Source organism: Liolophura sinensis, chromosome 13 (assembly GCF_032854445.1).
Source record: "Liolophura sinensis isolate JHLJ2023 chromosome 13, CUHK_Ljap_v2, whole genome shotgun sequence".
NCBI lineage: Eukaryota > Metazoa > Mollusca > Polyplacophora > Chitonida > Chitonidae > Liolophura > Liolophura sinensis.
In genome coordinates, this window is record NC_088307.1 from 30,059,321 (window position 1) to 30,079,751 (window position 20,431).

A 20,431-nucleotide genomic window follows, 5' to 3' on the forward strand; every position below is an offset into this window, starting at 1 on the left:
ATCTGTATCTACTGATGAGAGTGTTATGCTGGTGGCCTGTATCTACTGATGAGAGGGTGGAGCTGGTGGTCTGTATCTACTGATCACAGTGTTGTGCTGGTGGTCTGTGTCTACTGATCAGAGTGTTTTGCTGGTGGTCTGTATCTACTGATTAGAGTGTTGTGCTGGTAGTTTGTATCTGTTGATCAGAGGGTTGTGCTTGTGATCTGTATCTACAGATGAAAGGGCTGTACTGGTGATCTGTATTACTTATGAGATTGTTGTGCTGGTGGTCTCTATCCACTAATCAGAGGGTTGTGCTGGTGATCTGTATTATCTGATCAGAGTGTTGTGCTGGTGGTCTGTATCTACTGATTAGAGTGTTGTGCTGGTGATCTGTATCTACAGACGAGAGGGTTGTGCTGGTGATCGGTATCTACTCATGAGATTGTTGTGCTGGTGGTCTGTGTCTGCTGATGAGAGCTTTGTGCTGGTGATCTGTATCTACTGATGAGAGGGTTGTGCTGGTGACCTGTATCTACTGATGAGAGGGTTGTGCTGGTGATCTGTATCTACAGACGAGAGGGTTGTGCTGGTGATCGGTATCTACTCATAAAATTGTTGTGCTGGTGGTCTGTGTCTACTGATGAGAGCTTTGTGCTGGTGATCTGTATCTACTGATGAGAGCTTTGTGCTGGTGATCTGTATCTACTGATGAGAGCGTTGTGCTGGTGATCTGTATCTACTGAGGAGAGTGTTGTGCTGGTAGTCTGTATCTACTGAGGAGAGTTTTGTACTGGAGGTCTGTATCTACTGAGGAGAGTGTTGTACTGGAGGTCTGTATCTACTGAGGAGAGTGTTGTGCTGATCATCTGTATCTAGTGATGAGAGGTTTGTGCTGGTAATCTGCATCTACTTATGAGAAGGGTGTGCCGGTTGTCTATCTATTGATGAGAGGGTTTTGCTGGTAGTCTGTATCTACTTATAAGAGGGTTGTGCTGGTGATCTGTATCTACTGATTAGAGTGTTGTGCTGGTGATCTGTATGTACTAATAAGAAGGTTGTGCCGGTGATCTGTATCTACTGATGAGAGGTTTGTGCTTGTGTTCTGTATCTACTGATAAGAATTTTCATGGTGACCTGTATCTACTGATGAGAGGGTAATGCTGGTGGTCTTCAGCTGCGGGTGAAAGGGTTGTGCTGGTGGTCTGTATCTACTAATGAGATTGTTGTGCTGGTGATTTGTATCTACTGATAAAAGGTTTGTGCTGAAGATCTGTATCTACTGATGAGATTGTTGTGCTGGTGATTTCTATCTGCTGATGAGAGGGTTGTGCTGGTGGTCTGTATCTACTGATGAGAGGGCTGTGCTGGTGGCCTGTATCTACTGATGAGAGGGTTGTGCTGGTGATCTCTATCTGATAATGAGATTGTTGTGCTGGTGACCTGTATCTACTGTTGAGATTGTTGTGCTGCTGGTTTGTATCTACTGATGAGAGGGTTGTGCTGGTGGTCTGTATCTACTCATTAGAGTGTTGTGCTGATGATCTGTGTCTACTGATGAGATTGTTGTGCTGGTGGTCTGTATCTACTGATGAGAGGGTTGTGCTGGTGGTCTATATCCACTGATGAGATTGTTGTGCTGGTGGTTTGTATCAGCTGATGATAGGTTTGTGCTGGTGATCTGTATCTTCTGATGAAATTGTTTTGCTGGTGGTCTGTATATACAGACGAGAGGGTTGTGCTGGTGATCTGTATCTACTCATGAGATTGTTGTGCTGGTGGCCTGCAGCTACTAATGAAAGAGTTGTGCTGGTTGTCTGTATCTACTGATGAGTGTTGTGCTGGTGGTCTGTATCTACTGAGGAGGGTGTTGTGCTGGTGATCTGTATCTGGTGTTGAGAGGGTTGTGCTGGTCGTCTGTATCTACTGATGAAAGGGTTGTGCTCATAATCTATATTTACTGATGAGAAGGTTGTTCTGGTAATCTGCATCAACTGATGAGAAGGTTGTGCCGGTGGTCTATCTACTGATGAGGGGGTTGTGCTGATAATCTGTATCTACTGATATGATCGTTGTGCTAGTAATCTGTATCTACTGATGAGAGGGTTGTGCTGGTAGTCTGTATATACTGATAAGAGGGTTTTTCTGGTAGTCTGTATCTACTGATGAGATTGTTGTGCCGGTGATCTGTATACACTGTTTAGAGTGTTGTGCTGGTGGTCTCTATCTACTGATTAGAGTGTTTTGCTGGTGATTTGTATCTGCTGATGACAGGTTTGTGCTGGTGGTTTCTATCTGATAATTAGATTGTTGTGCTGGTGATCTGTATCTACTGATGAGATTGATGTCCTCGTGATCTGTATCTACTGATGAGAGTGTTGTGCCGGTGGTCTGTATTTGCTGATAAGAGGGTTGTGCTGGTGGTCTTATCTGCTGATGAGAGGGCTGGGCTGGTTGTTTCTATCTACTGATGAGAGGGTTGTGCTGGTGGTCTGTATCTACTGATGAGAGGGTTATACTGGTGGTCTGTTTCTACTGATGAGAGGGTTGTGCTGGTGATCTGTATCTACTGATTAGAGTGTTGTGCTGGTGATCTGTATGTACTGATGAGAATTTTGATGGTGACCTGTATCTACTGATGAGAGGGTAATGCTGGTGGTCTGCAGCTGCGGATGAAAGGGTTGTGCTGGTGGTCTGTATCTACTAATGAGATTGTTGTGCTGGTGGTCTGTATCTAGTGATGAGAGGGGTTGTGCTGGTAATCTGCATCTACTAAAGAGAGGGTTGTGCTGGTAATCTGCATCTACTGTTGAGATTGTTGTGCTGGTGGTCGGTATCTACTGATGATAGTGTTGTGCTGGTGGCCTGTATCTACTGATGAGAGGGTTGTGCTGGTGATCTCTATCTGATAATGAGATTGTTGTGCTGGTGATCTGTATCTACTGATGAGAGGGTTGTGCTGGTGATATGTATCTACTGATGAGATTGTTGGGCTGGTAATCTGCATCTACTGATGAGAAGGTTGTGCCGGTGATCTGTATCTACTGATTAGATTGTCGTGCTGGTGATTTGTATCTACTGATGAGAGGGTTGTGCTGGTGGTCTGTTTCTACTGATGAGAAGGTTGTGCCGGTGATCTGTATCTACTGATGAGAGGCTTGTGCTTGTGTTCTGTATCTACTGATGAGAATTTTGATTGGGACTTGTATCTACTGATGAGAGGGTTATGCTGGTGATCTGTATCTACTAATGAGATTTTTGTGCTGGTGATCTGCATCTACTGATGAGAAGGTTGTGCCGGTGATCTGTATCTACTGATTAGATTGTCGTGCTGGTGATTTGTATCTACTGATGAGGGGGTTGTGCAGGTGGTCTGTATTTACTGATGAGAGGGCTGTGCTGGTAATCTGTATCTACTGATGAGAGGGTTGTGTTGGTGGCCTGTATCTACTGATTAGAGTGTTGTGCTGGTGATCTCTATCTCATAATGAGATTGTTGTGCTGGTGGTCTGTATCTACTGATGAGAGGGTTGTGCTGGTGATCTCTATCTACTGATGTGATTGTTAAGCTGATGGTCTGTATCTACTGATCAGAATTTTGTGCTCATGGTCTGTATTTACTGATGAGAGGGTTATGCTGGTGACCTGTATCTACTGATGAGAGGGTTATGCTGGTGACCTGTATCTACTGATGAGAGGGTTGTGCTGGTGTTCTGTATTTACTGTTGAGAGGGTTGTGCTGGAGGTCTGTATCCACTGATGAGAGGGTTGTGCTGTTGGTCCGTATTTACTCATGAAGGGGTAGTGCTGGTGACCTGTATCTACTGATTTAAGTGTTGTGCTGGTGGTCTGTATCTACTCATGAAAGGGTTGTGCTGATGATCTGTATCTGCTGATGAGAGGGCTTTGCTGGTGGTCTGTGTCTACTGATGAGAGGGTTGTGCTGGTGACCTGTATCTACTGATTAATGTGTTGTGCTGGTGGTCTGTATCTACTAAATAGAGTGTTGTGCTGGTGGTCTGTATCTACTCATGAAAGGGTTGTGCTGACGATCTGTATCTGCTGATGAGAGGGTTTTGCTGGTGGTCTGTGTCTACTGATGAGAGGGTTGTGTTGGTGATTTGTATCTACTGATGAGAGGGTTGTGCTGGTGGTCTGTACCTACTGATGAGAGGGTTGTGCTGGTGGTCTGTATCCACTGATGAGAGGGTTGTGTTGGTGATTTGTATCTACTGATGAGAGGGTTGTGCTGGTGGTCTGTACCTACTGATGAGAGGGTTGTGCTGGTGGTCTGTATCCACTGATGAGAGGGTTGTGCTGGTGATCCGTATCTACTGATTAGATTGTTGTGCTGGTGGTCTACTGATGGGAGTGTTGTGTTCGTCGACGTTTTCTCAGACGTGTATGCGGAACGCTTCCCATCAAATTTATAAGTTCTGTTCATTGTCAGCGCCTTCGGCAGGCCTATTTATGTTTGCCCACGTAAAGCATCTCTTGTGTTATTATAACAATGGATCAGTGTAGAAACCCAGGGCAAAAAAGTATACATTTTTTAGAGGAGGAGAAAACTTAAATTAAAGATATTACGCACATTACTTTTTACCCGAAAGCAAACGTTTAAGGATCTATTACAGGGTGTTACAGCTTTAGATTTTTCGACATGGCATACCCCTGTTTAAATAACAACGCTTTGTCAAAGTTTCAGCTTTCCACTTAAAAAAAAAACAATTAGATTTAGATTTTTCGACATGGCATACCCCTGTTTAAATAACAACGCTTTGTCAAAGTTTCAGCTTTCCACTTTAAAAAAAACAATTGTCTCCAAAAATTTATAAAAAAATCTCCAACAGAATGTGTGGAATCGTCAGTTAAACTGAAAATTCCAACCTAACGGTAAATTCAGATGAAAAGTTTTTTTAACACGTAGCTAGCCACTTATCATCCTGCCTATAGAGTTTTGGAGGTTAGGTCATTAGAGGCATTCTCCTAACGATATGCACTTTTAGCTTTATGAGCAAGTTGTCACCTCACTTCAGGCAGAGCACAGCCTAACATTGCTGGCAGTTCTCCTGTACAGTGTATTCTTTAAAACTCACCTCGTCATGACTGACTATGAATCCGATCCATTGGAAAATGGAGTTAATTTTTACTTATCTCGTCATCTGCATACGATTCAATACAAAGAGCTTCCAACAAAGTGTGAGTAAAGAGACAATCCATAAAACACTCCTATGTTTTCCACCCTCGAGACTTCGTCCCTTTGCAATGTTTTAATGTTACTTATGTTAAAAGTCATTACAGCATCAGCATCCTTAATAATTCTAGACCATCATTGCATTTTTTTACGTAATTCTGTTATTAGGGCGTGTAATTTGCTATTATTTAAGCATTTACAAAGACAGTCAGAATAAAGCCGTAAGTGAGTTAAATTGACAAGATGTCATATTTTACCGATTAACTTTGAGCAATTTCCAATTATCTCACTGTCGTCCCTGCTCTACTCGTACATTGTATGCTGTAAGTCTTATTATAATGTATTACGCACAAAATAGGAATCTGCCGGTGAACTAAGCATCTACGTTGTCTGATAATTTTGCATTGTTTTAATGGTATTGTATGTGAAATCTGATGACAACATAGCATTTTCAGTAATTCTAGATCAGTGACGTCTGATAAATTGCTAGTAACAACACTTTATTTTTATACCTAATTCTGATTTAAGGAGCTTGGGAGGGGGTGCCATTTGCTGCCTCTTGGTGCTTTTAATAAAACCACATATAATAAAGGCAACTTGACAAGAGGCAGTATTTCACCGGTTACTTGTAATCAAAATATAACACATGACCGCCCTAGATACATATGACGTGAGATTTTAAAAAGGTTTCACCATGCAAACAAAAAACATCCTATTACAATTGGATATTACACTTAAAGAACTTAATTAAACCCCCTCCAGGTTTAATTAAGTTCTAGTGGCTAGTTTGTAAAGATGCGATTAATGTTCTTCTGTATCAAAAGAGTTTAAAACGTGACTGGTTTTGGGCCGTGTGACCCCATTTTGTGGGGGATGCTTAATTAAACTGTCTGTGTATACTTTATTAAGAACAACGAAAATCAAGTTTTTTTCTTCAATATTAAATTCAACAGCAGTTTGTTTTTACATTTTTAATACTATTGACACTAGCATGATGTTTCATTGGAACCATTTTTCATTCTCTGGTGGGGCCTCCGTGCCTCAGTTGGTTAGCGCACTAGATCTTAATTTTCAGAAAACCCTCAATCGCAAGCACATTTAATGTACTTGAGCGTCATCCCCAATTTGCCGATGCCTCTGAAGAATATATGAAACTTGTACATTTTCTGACTAATTTTAACCTAGACAAAATGGCGGTATCTCCACCATATGTCAGACAAGGCATACGAAGGATACACTTATATTCTTTCGTCGAGGTCTGAAATTTTATGTACATAACTGTGACTCGATTCCTATTTTTTTTCTGTATATACGTGTATGTCTTGAAGTTTACACCTGTCATGTTCCTTTTACCTAATGTATATGTACAGTATATACACTGATGTAAATCTTTTTATAAACCTGTGCGTCGAAAAAGACATTCGTATATCAGCCGTCAACCAATAAGGACGTACCAGGTCAATAATCGCATGGCCCATTCTCATAACGACATATAACACAAACCACCAAGAACTAAGAAAGTATGTATAAAGTATGAAATTTGGACGGAATCATACACAAAAAAACAGTCAACAGTTTTCAATGATGTTGGAAAGACGTAAGATATTTTCTGGGCGAATGCGTGAGATCATTATTCAAACCATGTATTTACACCAAGAAGACAACAGAAAATATACTGAAGCTGAAAGCATACACGTACACCTAAAAGTTTGCCATTCCAAATGTATTAATTTCCCATAATGGACCACCTTATATCAGTTCCGACTTTGCCCAGATGTACAGAACCCTGCTCAACGATAGCTTATCCGACTTCCCATAATGCAATGGTAAAGCTGAAGTTACATAAAAACGGCGAAGAAAGCGATTAAGAGTCATCTAGTCTAAGTTAGACCCATCCTTGGATCTTTTAGATATATGGAAAACACCCACGGAAGGATGTTCGACTTCTCCACCTAAACGCCTTTTTAGCCGCAGGACTAAAACACTTTTTCCAGCAACTAGTGCACTTCTTCAGTCCCAACTTGCTGGGTGAAGCACAAAGGAAACTGAGACAAACAATTGCTATTAGAACGGCCAGGCAGAAGACCTTCCGCCCTTAGTCAGAGGTGACACCGTCGCGATTGAGCCACCTTCTCAGCATTACAAACATTGGAAGAAAGGAGTAGTTCAATGCCAGTAAAACAACTGTTCTTGTGAAATTTAGGCAGGGCAAGGCAAGCTGTTTTGAAGGAACAGGCAACATCTGCGACGCTCAATGGAAAAACCGTGTGTAACTGTTTCCTTATTTTTATTACACCAAGATAAAGCCGTTTACAGAAATAATTAGTAGGAATAAAACACTAATGCAAATCTATTTGGGCAATATAAGATGGAATCAGATGCATAAATCTCGTTACAAGCCTCGTTACTTTATCTACATTGATGTAAATATTTTTAACTTTGCATTTAAATACTACAAAACCCAGCAAACACATGTAAATACACGTTTAGCTTGGCGGATAGCCAGAAGCTGCATTAAAACTTTGCTTAAAATATTCATATATGCATTCATATACGCCTTCATAGCTCTGACATTGGTTGGTCATGCTCCCAGTTTAGCTTTCACAATAACCGCTCTGAATGGTTACATTCACTACCCTAAACTCGGTTCTGTCGCCTGCGCTGTCCCAACGTTGTGTGCCACAAAAGAAGGTATCCCGCAATATTACAGTAATTCTGAATTCATATCAGCTCATTATGCGGGATCAAAACCCACCCATGTCGCCAAACTTTTTTTTACATCGCTACAGCACGTGTAAGGAATGGCCTGGTGCAAGTATGCAGGTGATGACAGGAATATGTTCATACTGCTCAAGTAAATGAGAACCTGAATGGATAGTATAAGATCTAGTAGGACAAAAAGTTCTTGTCTGATTCACACAGATTATAAAGCAAATGCTTGTTGATTCAATATGCGTCAAGAACACACCTTTGGGTAAAGTGGTATGGCTCATGCATAACAATACAATTCTCTAAGGATGGAGCAATACGCATTGCGGTTCGTGTTGGATTAACATACACTTTAATGCTTTACAGATAAGGAAAAAACAAAGACGTACATGTATTGATATCTTTATCATCACTTTGTGCAGGGCACCAGTGCAATATACATAAATGAAATGTGTTTGAAGATAATCCACTTTTATCACTTTACAGAAATTTTGTCACGTTTTAGTTCAGTTCATCTTTAGTTCTTTAGAAGAACTAGAATTGGGCTTTTGTCCAAACCTGGTGCCATTTCGTTCCAAGTGACTTGCCAAACCTTGAAGGTCTTTATGACCCATCGTATCTTGGTCATCGTACTGTCCGCAAATCTAAGATTATAGTTTGAATAAATATAAACTTTTCTTGGGTTTAGAATGGTGGTAGGCATGTGATATCAATTACCAGATTGTGGCTAGTAGCTACCGACGATATAAAATAGCATTAAAACACAACGGAGCAATTTTTGAACAAATAATGGAGGTTACTAAACTGCATCGAGATTAGCAAGATCTAAGAATTTATTTAACTAAATCATCTAGATCATTTGGTACAAAATAAAGGCTAGGCCTATGTGATTTCAGCTAAATTAAGAACAGAATCACTTAAGTATATTAGCATATTTGCACTTACAAGTGATGTATGTGACTTTCTATTTTCGTTCATGTTTCACCTATACATTTGCCTTCTTCCTTTATTTAACACAACACTGTTCCACTAAATCCTGTTCAACGCTTGGTTTGGCGTCGCGTTACATGGCGAGTCGCTCTTCATGTCACTCTTTAGCCAGTTAGGGAGATTTTAGTTAGAACTTACGTGGCCACTGTACCAAGTCGGGTGCATTTCATACCAAACCTATCTGCCTTTAGCTGGGGCCTCCGTGGCACTGTTGATTAGCGCGCTCCTTAATGACAAAGGAGCCTCTCACCAATGAGGTCGCTGTGAGTTCCAGCTAATGCTGCTTTCCTCTCCGACCGTATGTGGGAAAGTCTTCCAGCGGTCTGGGGATTGTCGTGAGTTTCCTCCCGCCACAATGCTGGCCGCCGTCGTACAAGTGAAATATTCTTGAGTACGGCGTAAAACACCAGTCAAATACATAAAATAAATCAGCCGTTCGTTGTCGTAACTTTGGTTCTCTTGTCGTCAGGTAAGATGCTTTGTGCCTTGACACCAACTGTCGTACTTCATTCGACCGCTTCTTTTGTTTTTTCAGTTCATACCAAACATATCTGTCATAAGTTGTCATAACCTTGGTGCTCTGGTGATCAGGTCGCTCCGTACCACTCGTCAATCATCTACAGCTTGTCCGGTTCCGTAGCTCTCCCAATCTGGAAATCTCAGGATTAGAGAAAATAGGCTTTGTAGCGTACAGTTTTGACATATTGAGGACAGAAATAGCTTTTAAAAAGACCCAGTTCCAGGTTAATGAATGGAAGATTACAGATTTGTATATCTGAAAGCTAAGTTGAGAAAAATGAAAAAGATCTGGGATCTAACGCTCACCCATCAACTGGATAGGGGCAAACATCAAATTGCATCAAAATATCTTATGTTTTTGGTCTAGACAGAGCCATCTGCGCCCTTATCTACGAATAAAACAATAGATGACACTGCCTTAGTTAGCAAGCAGTGCTAACAGTTTAATACAAATGTCCAAAGTCGGGATTTACATCTATACAATGTTAACTGTACTCACATCTCTGGTCTAATCTTCAGCTGAGCTACCAAAACAATGTTGAAATTTCGGCGCATAAACACGCTTATGAATACCTAAAAACCGTTCACCTTCCACAGCCATACCAACAAGCCGGTAAGAGTGATTCCCCTTGAAACGTCTTCTTGCAAACAGTAGTGCTATATTTGATGGTCTGGTTGTGCTCAGAATTAAGTAGACCAATTAACTCTTGTAAATCAGCATAAAGTGGACCACACACTTAAGAGAATCAAACCTTGGTCTCCCTAAGTTAGAATTTCCATTTTGTTGTGCCCCTCATCCCGTGTGTAAACATTTTGCCATTTTACATTAACCTATGCAGCATGTACAGGCCACTCAGTGGTTACATAGGTAAAATCAAATAAATATTATGAATGTTATTTTTTAGAGTTTTATAACACTATGATATCGGTCTGTATGTAAATTCCAACACTCAGGAATCCGCACAGATGTAACATTTTAAAGACTGTCTGGCTATATATTGCATTTTTAAACCGTGATACAATGACAAACTGCCGTCTTTCATCTTTGCCGTTTTCATCAAATGAAAGATAAAGATTATGAAAAACGTTTCAAAAACGTTTTGTGCTTCCTGCGATTGTTTCGTTTTTCGTTGCTGCATAAGCCATCGCTGAGCCCTGTCAATTGGGCATGCCCTGCGCAAAGACTTAAGCAAACTGGTGGTGTCGAGTTTTAGAGACGCAAAGCAGGCAGTTTAATGGTTAAGTTGAAGATATATGTGTATATAAGCTGCAAAGCTAAAATTTTATACACAAGATGATTCAGTCTCATAAATTCCTGTTGCATACCCAGTTCATTTGAATGATGCTGTTGCAAGAATCATAGATTCATAATAAATTTTCCGTGCTCGTTAAATCGAATTATTTATTTGATTGGTGTTGTACGCCGTACTCACGAATCTTTAACTTACACCACGGTGCCCAGCATGGTGGTCGGAGCGGAATGGAGCGGAGGAGAACGGACGGAGCCCAAAAGAAACCCATGATCATCCACAGGTTGCTGGAACCTTTCGACGTACGGAGAGGAAACCAGCAGGACAAGAACTCATCGCAACTGCATTGGGGAGAGGCTCGTTGATTTTTGCGCTGCCCTAGAGCGCTAACTACCACGCCCAGGGAGGCCCCTTTTCAGATCTATATAATATTTTCTGTTTGAAAGGAAACTTCGGTACTGCTCGATCCTAACAATCTATCTGGCACGGATGTAGGTCGGAAAATCTGCGTAGGGAGGGCATAATATGACAGCAAGATGTTCATATCATACGTCTATCATACAGCCAAGATAGGTGTACCATTCGGATGTAGGGTTCGGGTATGATGGGCATAGGATCCGACCATCATCAGCATAGGATTTTACAACATACACTAACATTCACACATAAACTCATGTAAAAAATGCCGCGTTATTCGACACATTCAAATAAAAAAGTCACAAACGGTCTAGATTCCCGCCGGGGTTGCTAATTTGCACATAATCATGATAATACGCAGATCGCTATTTGACTGTGTACAAGGTTATTCGAAAAATGCAAAATCATAAACTACACGTACAGAACACGATTTTCCTCAGCCCTAAATTTTATGAGGAAGTCAGTTTAAGTCCTAGGTATAGTGTATAGTTATAGCAGGACTTATGTTATCATTTAGGTACCTCGAATGGCTAATTCATAACATTAGTACAGCAGTACATTACAGTACATTAGTTAGATTTTACATTTCCACTGACACTGATAAACTTGGTCGAGAAACGGGAAAGCAGAACTCAGAACCTATGCACTGGGCTAGCTGACTTTTTCACTGGTTTGAATGAGTGAAAGTGAATGATAGGCTGTTCACTTCATACTTTTCTCGTCACCACGCCTGCCTTACCAGGTAAGCAAATGTGGTGATCGTACAAATGATAGATCAGCATGCACTCCCACGTAAAGACAAAAAAAACTGCCAATTAAATTAACTTCGAACTTATTTATGTATTTCTCATCTCAATTTCCACACATGATCCTAATGAATTTAATGGTTGGTTTAATTGTTATTTTCTGACGTCTTCAAATCCGTGTTTTGGCTGTAAAGTCATTTTAGGAGTTTGGAAGGAGGTCCAGGGAGCTATAACTCTGAACACAAAATAAGGTTTAAAAACATTGAAACAAAACTCCTCCAATGATTTCATCTTGGGGTTTCAATCTTAGCCATCACACAACAACATGCTTCTCAAACTGCTGAGTATGTAATTGTGTCATCAATTTCTCATGTAGTAAAACATACGCTTTTTACATGTTTAAAACATACGACATTATCAGTTCTGTTTATTTATCTATTTGACTTGTGTTTTCCGCTTTATTCAAGAATATTTTACCTATACGACGGCGGTCGACATTATGGTCGAAGCGGAAAAGAGCTGAGTAAAACGAGCGAACCACAAGGGAAATCCATGACCAGCCAAAGTTTGCTGGTAGACCGTCCCACCTACCTTATGGACTAGAACTCACAGCGACCGTATTGGCAAGAGGCTCATGGGGTTCCTGTACTGAACTAGCTCCCTAATCACCTGGGCCACGAAGGCCAATTGTGAGTTCTGTAGTATATTTCCTCCTACATGTACAAGGGCAGAGGTGTGGTAAGGTTGAAAACTTCATGTACGAGGGCTGCGGTGTGGCAAGGTTAAAAACCATATGTACCTGGCCAAGTGTTTGGTGAAGTTGAAAACTACATGTACCAGGTCAGGGGTGTGCTAAGGGTAAAAAGTACATGTGTCAGGGCAGGCGTGTGGCAGGGATGAAAACTATATGTACCAAGGCAGGTGTGTGGTAGGGTTGAAAACTACATGTGAAGGGGCAGGGGTTGAAAACTACATGTACGAAAGTGTGGCAGGTTGGGGGAAGGCTGAAAATTCCTGGTACCAGGACAGGGGAGTGGCATGGGTAAAAAGTTCATACACCAGGACAGGGGGTGTGGTAAGGATAAAAACTACATGTACCAGGGCAGGAGTGTGGTACGGTTAAAATTTACATCTACCAGATCAGGGGTGTGGAACGGTTAAAACCTCCATGTATGAAGGCACGGCAGGTTGGGGTAAAGTTAAAAACTTCATGTACCAGAGCAGAGGTGTAGTAAATTTAAAAATTACATGTACAGGTGCAGGGGTGTGGTAGAGATGAAAACTATATGTACCAGGGCAGGTGTGTGGTAAGGTTGAAAACTACATGTGAAGGGGAAGGGGTGTGGTAAGGTTGAAAACTACATGTACCAGAGCATGGCAGGTTGGGGGAAGGCTGAAAATTACATATACCAAAACAGGGGAGTGGCATGGCTAAAAAGTTCATACACCAGGACAGGGGTGTGGTAAGGATAAAAATTACACGTACCAGGGCAGGGATGTGGTTTGGATAAAATTAACATTTACCAGCTCAGGGATGTGCAACGGTTGAAAACTTCATATATTAAGGCACGGCAGGTTAGGGGAAAGTTAAAAACTCCATGTACAAGGCCAGAGGAGTAGCAAGGTTAAAAACTATAAAAGACTGAAAACCACATGTACCAGGGAAGCGGTTCATAAGGCTTAAAACTACATATACCACAGCAGGGGTTGATAAGACTGAAAACTACATATACCAGGGCAGGGGATGGTAAGACTGAAAACTACATATGCCACAGAAGAGGTTGGTAAGGCTGAATATTACATATACCACAGCGGGGGGTGGTAAGACTGAAAACTACATTTACCAGGACAGGGGATAGTAGAATTGAAAACTACATGTACCAGGACAGGGGTGTGGTAAGGTTAAGAACTACATTCACCAGGGTAGGAGTGTGGAAAGGTTAAAAATTACATGTACCAGGGCACTAGTGTGGTAAAGTTAAAAACTACATGTACCAGGGCAGAGGTGTGGTAAGGCTAAAAAATATAAGGACCAGGCTAGGGTCCGGTAAAGTTAAAAACTACATGTACGGGTGCAGGGGGTGGTACGGATAAAAACTTTATGTACCAGGGCAGGTGTGTGGTAAGGTTGAAAACTACATGTGAAGGGGAAGGGGCGTGGTAAGGTTGAAAACTACATGTACCAGAGCATGGCAGGTTGGGGGAAGGCTGAAAATTACAAATACCAAAACAGGGGAGTGGCATGGGTAAAAAGTTCATACACCAGGACAGGGGTGTGGTAAGGATAAAAATTACACGTACCAGGGCAGGGGTGTGGTTTGGATAAAATTAACATCTACCAGATCAGGGATATGCAACGGTTGAAAACTTCATATATTAAGGCACGGCAGGCTAGGGGAAAGTTAAAAACTCCATGTACAAGGCCAGAGGAGTAGCAAGGTTAAAACTATATGTACCGGTGCAGGGGTGAAGTGAAGTTAAAAACTACATATACCAGGGCAGGGTTAAAATCTACATATACCAGGGCAGGTGTGTTGTAAGACTGAAAACTACATATATCAGGGAAGAGGGTCATAAGGCTTAAAACTACATATACCACAGCAGGGGTTGATAAGACTGAAAACTACATATACCAGGGCAGGGGATGGTAAGACTCAAAACTACATATACCAAGGCAGGGGTGTGGTAAGGCTGAAAACTACATATACCACGGAAGAGGTTGGTAAGGCTGAAAACTACACATACCACGGCAGGAGATGGTAAGATTCAAAACTACATATCCCAGGGCAGGGGTGTGGTAAGACTGAAAAATTGAAGAGGTTGAAGAGGTTCAAGAGGTTGGTAAGGCTAAAACTACATATACCACAGCGGGGGTTGGTAAGACTGAAAATTACATATACCACGGCAGGGGATGGTAAGATTCAAAACTACATATCCCAGGGCAGGGGTGTGGTAAGACTGAAAAATACATATACCACGGAAGAGGTTGGTAAGGCTCAAAAACTACATACACCACGGAAGAGGTTTGTAAGGCTGAAAACTACATATACCAGAGCAAGGGTTGGTAAGACTGAAAACTATATTTACCAGGGCAGGGGATAGTAAGACTGAAAACTACCTGTACCAGGACAGGAGTGTGGAAAGGTTAAAAATTACATGTACCAGGGCACTAGTGTGGTAAAGTTAAAAACTACATGTACCAGGGCAGAGGTGTGGTAAGGCTAAAATTATAAGGACCAGGCTAGGGTCCGGTAAAGTTAAAAACTACATATACCGGTGCAGGGGTGTGATACGGATGAAAACTATATGTACCAAGGCAGTATATGGTAGGGCTGAAAACTACATATACCACGGAAGAGGATGGTAAGGCTGAAAACTACATATAGCAGGGAAGAGGTTGGTAAGGCTGAAAACTACATATACCAAAGCAGGGGTTGGTAAGACTCAAAACTACATATACCAAGGCAGGAGATGGTAAGACTCAAAACTACATATATCAGGGCAGTGGTGTGGTAAGGCTGAAAACTAGATACCAAGGCATGGGATAATTATTCTGAAAACTACATATACCACGGAAGAGGTTGGTAAGGCTAAGAAGTACATGTACCAAGGAACAGGTTGGTAAGGAGTAGTATACAGAGTATAGGTTCTGGCGCACCCTCCACTTGGGGCCCTCCCCATAACAAATAGAGGCTCCCAACCCCCATTCCCTGAACACCCTCCCCCTAGCAAATAGGGGCTTCCAGCCCCATCTCGTGGCAATAGGGGCTCTATGGCGGCTGTCGAAATTTTTTATTAGGGAAATCGGTGTCATTAGGTATAAGACGCATACAATGAATCATCATCAAAAAGCACGAGCACTATGGGAGGAGTATGAGACGCTCATAGGTGTGCGGCCCTAGTACCCACGGTCCCGCATTGCCTTAAAAGAATTGCAGGGGTTCCTCGACAGGTATAGAACGGCTGGGAAGCAAGACAACAAGAACTCAACAAGTAACGAGGAGTTGAATGAAGTGATAGGTGGAATGCAGGGTGAAAAGAAACTGCAAGGCAACAACATGCCCAAGGGTCGCAATAATTGTCGGTGGCTTCTCATCGCTACCACAGAGCTCTGTGGTAAGAGATGTCTGGGGGAGTACTGCGGGGTTCACCTATACCGTCTGCGGAAGGGTCCTGGCACCCAGCCATGTATTAGCTGTGGTCGGGGCGTTAAAAAACGATTTCGGCTTGGATGGCCTGCGGACATAATAGGGTCCAGACGAGTGAAAGGAAGCGGAGGCTCAAGGCTTTCTTGGACGAGTTCAAACGGCTGGCGGCTATCGAAATTTACAATTAGAGAGTCGGTGTAATTAAGTATAACGCAGATATCGGCGCGTACCATGAATCACCAACAAAAGGCCAGAGCACTTCGGGAGGAGTTTGAGGCGCTCCTAGGTGTGCGGCCTAAGTACCCACGGTCCCGCATTGCCTTGGAAGAACTGCAGGGGATCCTCGACAGGCATAAAACGGCTGTGGCTGAGTGAAAGCGGCTGCAAGACAGCAAGAACCCCTGAAGTAACGAGGAGTTGAAGCAAGACAACAAAAACTTCCTCAGTATCGAGGAGTTGGATGAATTGCTAGGTGGAATACAGGGTGAAAAGAAACTAGAATTCATTAACACCGGCAGGGTCTTAAGGAATCTCCTCCGGGTCTTTTAGATGGACGTACCCAAAGGTGTTTGGACGGACCCCGTAGCCTTCTTAGAAGAAATTCGAGCCAGTATTCGCCAGAAGCTAGAAGAAGAGATCCGGGCACTCAACGGGGTTAAGTTCCAACTAGGCCTCAGGGTTCAGCTGCGAAAGACCCACGCCGATGGCAGTGAAGAGTATACCAGCCCAGTACTCCACAGCAAACAGGAGGCCCTCCTAGAGGTCGGTGACATTGATGGGGCTCTAGATAAGGCCTTCCCCACCATCCAGAAGGTGCTAGAATAATGGACGCAGTGAGGGTCAGGGTGGGCTGTAAATGGCGTGCATACACTCTGCCTTGATATTGCAAGGTATCAGCCGCTGAGAGGGGGGTCCTACATCCCCCTACCTGCAGCCGTGAGTAACAAGAAAGCAGTCATCAACGTGAAGAACGACGACTGCCTCCGATGGGCGCTCCGGTCTGCCTTATTTCCAGCCGCCAGGGACCCTGAAAGACCAACAAAGTATCAAGGATGGTCTTGACTTTAGGGGGGTCGACGCCCCCACACCTACCTCTCAGATCCCTAAAGTGGAGGAAAAAAACGGCCTCACCATCAACGTGTTCGGGTGGGACAAGGGCGTGATCGTGCACCGCCTCAGCAAGCAACCCGGCGACACGCCCCGAATCAATCTGCTGCTGATTGAGAAGGCAGGCAAATTCCATTATACGTGGATAAAAGACCTCAATCGGCTCCTATACCAAGAAAGTAAGGCGCCAAATCGCAAACACTTCTGCGAGCGCTGCCTACACGGTTACAAAAGGGACGACCTGCTCGAAGCGCATAAGCCGAGGGATTGGCCAGACGGCGGTGAGGGTGGAGATGCCCCAGGAGGGGGAAAACAAGTTCTCCTTCCAGAACCACCACAAACAGCTACCGGCGCCGTTCATCATATATGCCGACTTCGAGGATCTGACCAAAAAGGTTGAAGGCCCGCCGCCCAGCCCCACAAAGAGCAGCATTCAAAAGACTCAGCACCACGAGCCCTCCAGTTACTGCTATGTTATGGTGCGTTGCGACGGCCACACAAAACGCCCCGTGGAATACAGAGGCCCTAACGCGACGGAACACTTCCTCAGAGCTCTCCAACAGGAGGAGCGGGAAATCAAAAATGTTTTAGCCAACCCTATAGCCATGAGGATGACTCCCCAAGACTGACAGGCCCACAACAACGCCACAACCTGTCGCGTGTGTGAGAAGCCTCTAGGCGTCGATTCTGTGCACGATCACTGCCATATCACCGGCAAGTACAGAGGCGCGGCCCATAACGTATGCAACCTAAGGTTGCGGCTGGGTCCCAAGACAGCCATACCGGTAGTCTTTCACAACCTACGGGGCTACGACGGGAACCTCCTGATGCAAGCCATAAGTAAGGTGGAGGGCCGCATCTCCTGCATCCCCAACAACACGGAAAAGTACATCCCCTTCTCGCTGGGGCAGCTCCGCTTCATCGACAGCTTTCAATTCTTACCGGCTTCCCTTAGCAATCTGGTAGAGACCAACAAACCTGAGGCTTTCCAGATCACAGCAAGGTATGAGCCTGCCGAAGAAAAACGTAAGTTACTCATGCGCAAGGGCGTCTACCCCTATGAGTATATGGACTCCTGGGAGCGCTTCGACGAGTCCAGCCTCCCACCTTAAGAGGCTTTCTACAGTAAGCTCAAAGTCGGGGGCATTAGCGATGAGGATTACATCCATGCGAAACAGGTATGGAAGGCATTTGACTGCACCAATCTGGGGGAATACACAGACCTTTACTGCCGCACAGACGTGCTCCTATTGGCTGATGTGTTTGATGCCTTCCGGAAGACTTGTTTACAGCAGTATGGATTGGACCCGGCTCACTACTTTACGGGCCCAGGTCTCTCGTGGGATGCGCTGTTGAAGAAGAGCGGGGTAGAGCTGGAGCTGTTGACCGACTATGACCAACATCTCTTCATTGTGAAGGGGTTGCGAGGAGGTATCTCCATGGTAAGTAAGCGATACGCCAAAGCCAATAATCCGCAGGTGGAGGGATACAACCCCAAAAGTCCAAACAGCTACATCCAATACCTAGACGCCAATAATCTATATGGCTGGGCTATGAGTCAGTTTCTTCCAACGGGCGGCTTCCAGTGGGTAGATGACGTGCGGCGTCTCGGCGAAACGATTGCTACCCAGCGCCGACGACAGTCCTTCCGGTTACATCCTCATGGTCGATTTAGAGTATCCGGCCGACCTACATAACGCACATAACGGCTACCCATTAGCCCCGGAGGGTCTGGTGGTCCAGAAGGAGTGGATGTCAGACTATCAGCACTGCCTTCTCGGCAAGAAAGCGCCTACCGAGGTCGAAAAGCTGGTCCCCAACCTCCGCAACAAGGAACGGTACGTCCTGCACTACCGGAACCTACAGCTGTTTCTATCTCTAGGAATGCGCCTTACAAAGGTTCACCGGGCCCTGAGATTGGCCCAGAGCCCTTGGATGGAACCCTATATCAGGATGAACACCGAGCTCGAAAAACGGCCGCGAGTAAATTCGAGAAGGACCTGTAAGAGCTAATGAACAACCCGATCTTTGCAAAAAACCATGGAGAACCTTCGGAAACGTGTGGACGTTAAGCTGGTACGCTCTGGAGAAGACGACAAGCTCCGACGCTTGATAGCCAGCCCGAGCTTCGCACGGGCAAACATATTTGATTATGACCTCGCAGCGATTCAGATGCACAACAGCCGTCTAGTCCTAAACCGACCTATCTACGTGGGCATGAGCATTCTAGATCTCTCAAAGCACCTGATGTACGACTTCTACTACAACCACATGAAGGCCCAGTGCGGACAGCGCTGCCAGCTCCTCTACACTGACACGGATAGTCTGCTACTCGAGATTCAGACTGATGATGTTTATAGGGATATGGCTGAGAATGCAAACCTGTACTACACCTCAGATTACCCACAAGACCACCCCCTGCATAGCGTAGCAAATATGAAGGTCTTGGGGAAAATGAAGGACGAGTGCGCGGGGCTGCCGATCGCCGAATACATAGGTCTGCGTCCCAAGATGTACTCCATTCTGGAGGCCGGCGGAGCCAACATAAAGAAGGCCAAGGGCGTGAAAAAGAGTCTTGTGGAAAAGCACATCTGCCATAAACAGTACAAAGAGGCCCTCTTCGAGATAAAGATCTTCCGTCACGGTATGGACGTGCTGCGATCAGAGCGCCACCATATCTACGGACAGCACCTCCATAAGGTCTCACTGTCCCCCATCGATAGTAAGCGCTGGATCGCCGAAGATGGTGTCCACACCCTGGCTTACAATTGGCTCACTGCACCCATGAACTCGCGCCCAGGATGAACTTGGAGAAGCTTCGGCCATCGAAGGGGTCCCCGCTTGTAAATGCGAGAGAGAGCATCAGCGACTTCTTTGGAATCTTTACTAGCCAGAGGTTCCGCCTCCTTGTAGCGAGAAGCGACATCAACAACTATCAGCACGTACTTATACAGCTTCCGGCCACGCCTATCATGTGGTAGAAATAGAAGATCGGCTTGGTGGATGTCATTCGGCGTGGAAACATCGAGCATGGGCCTCGGTATTTTTCTGGGACGGGGCAAGTATATCTGCCAGATAGCCTGCTTTTTCAGCCAGGCCCGGACCACATCTTCGGAGACTTTAGCCGCAGTGGCAAGTTTCTGGATGGCCGCGCCGCCCTTCCAGTACTCACGAGGGCTGTAGTAGATATTTGCCAGGCGAGCAGACACCTTACTAGCCATGTCATCAAGGTATTCTAGCAGCCCTCTAACAGATTTGCGACGAAAAAGATGTTAATCGTCGCGGCATATTTGCCTGCGCGGAACCACCTCACTACTAAGATCGTGCCTGCCATACGGCTAGGAGCTCGATGGCGAGTCCGGCACAGTC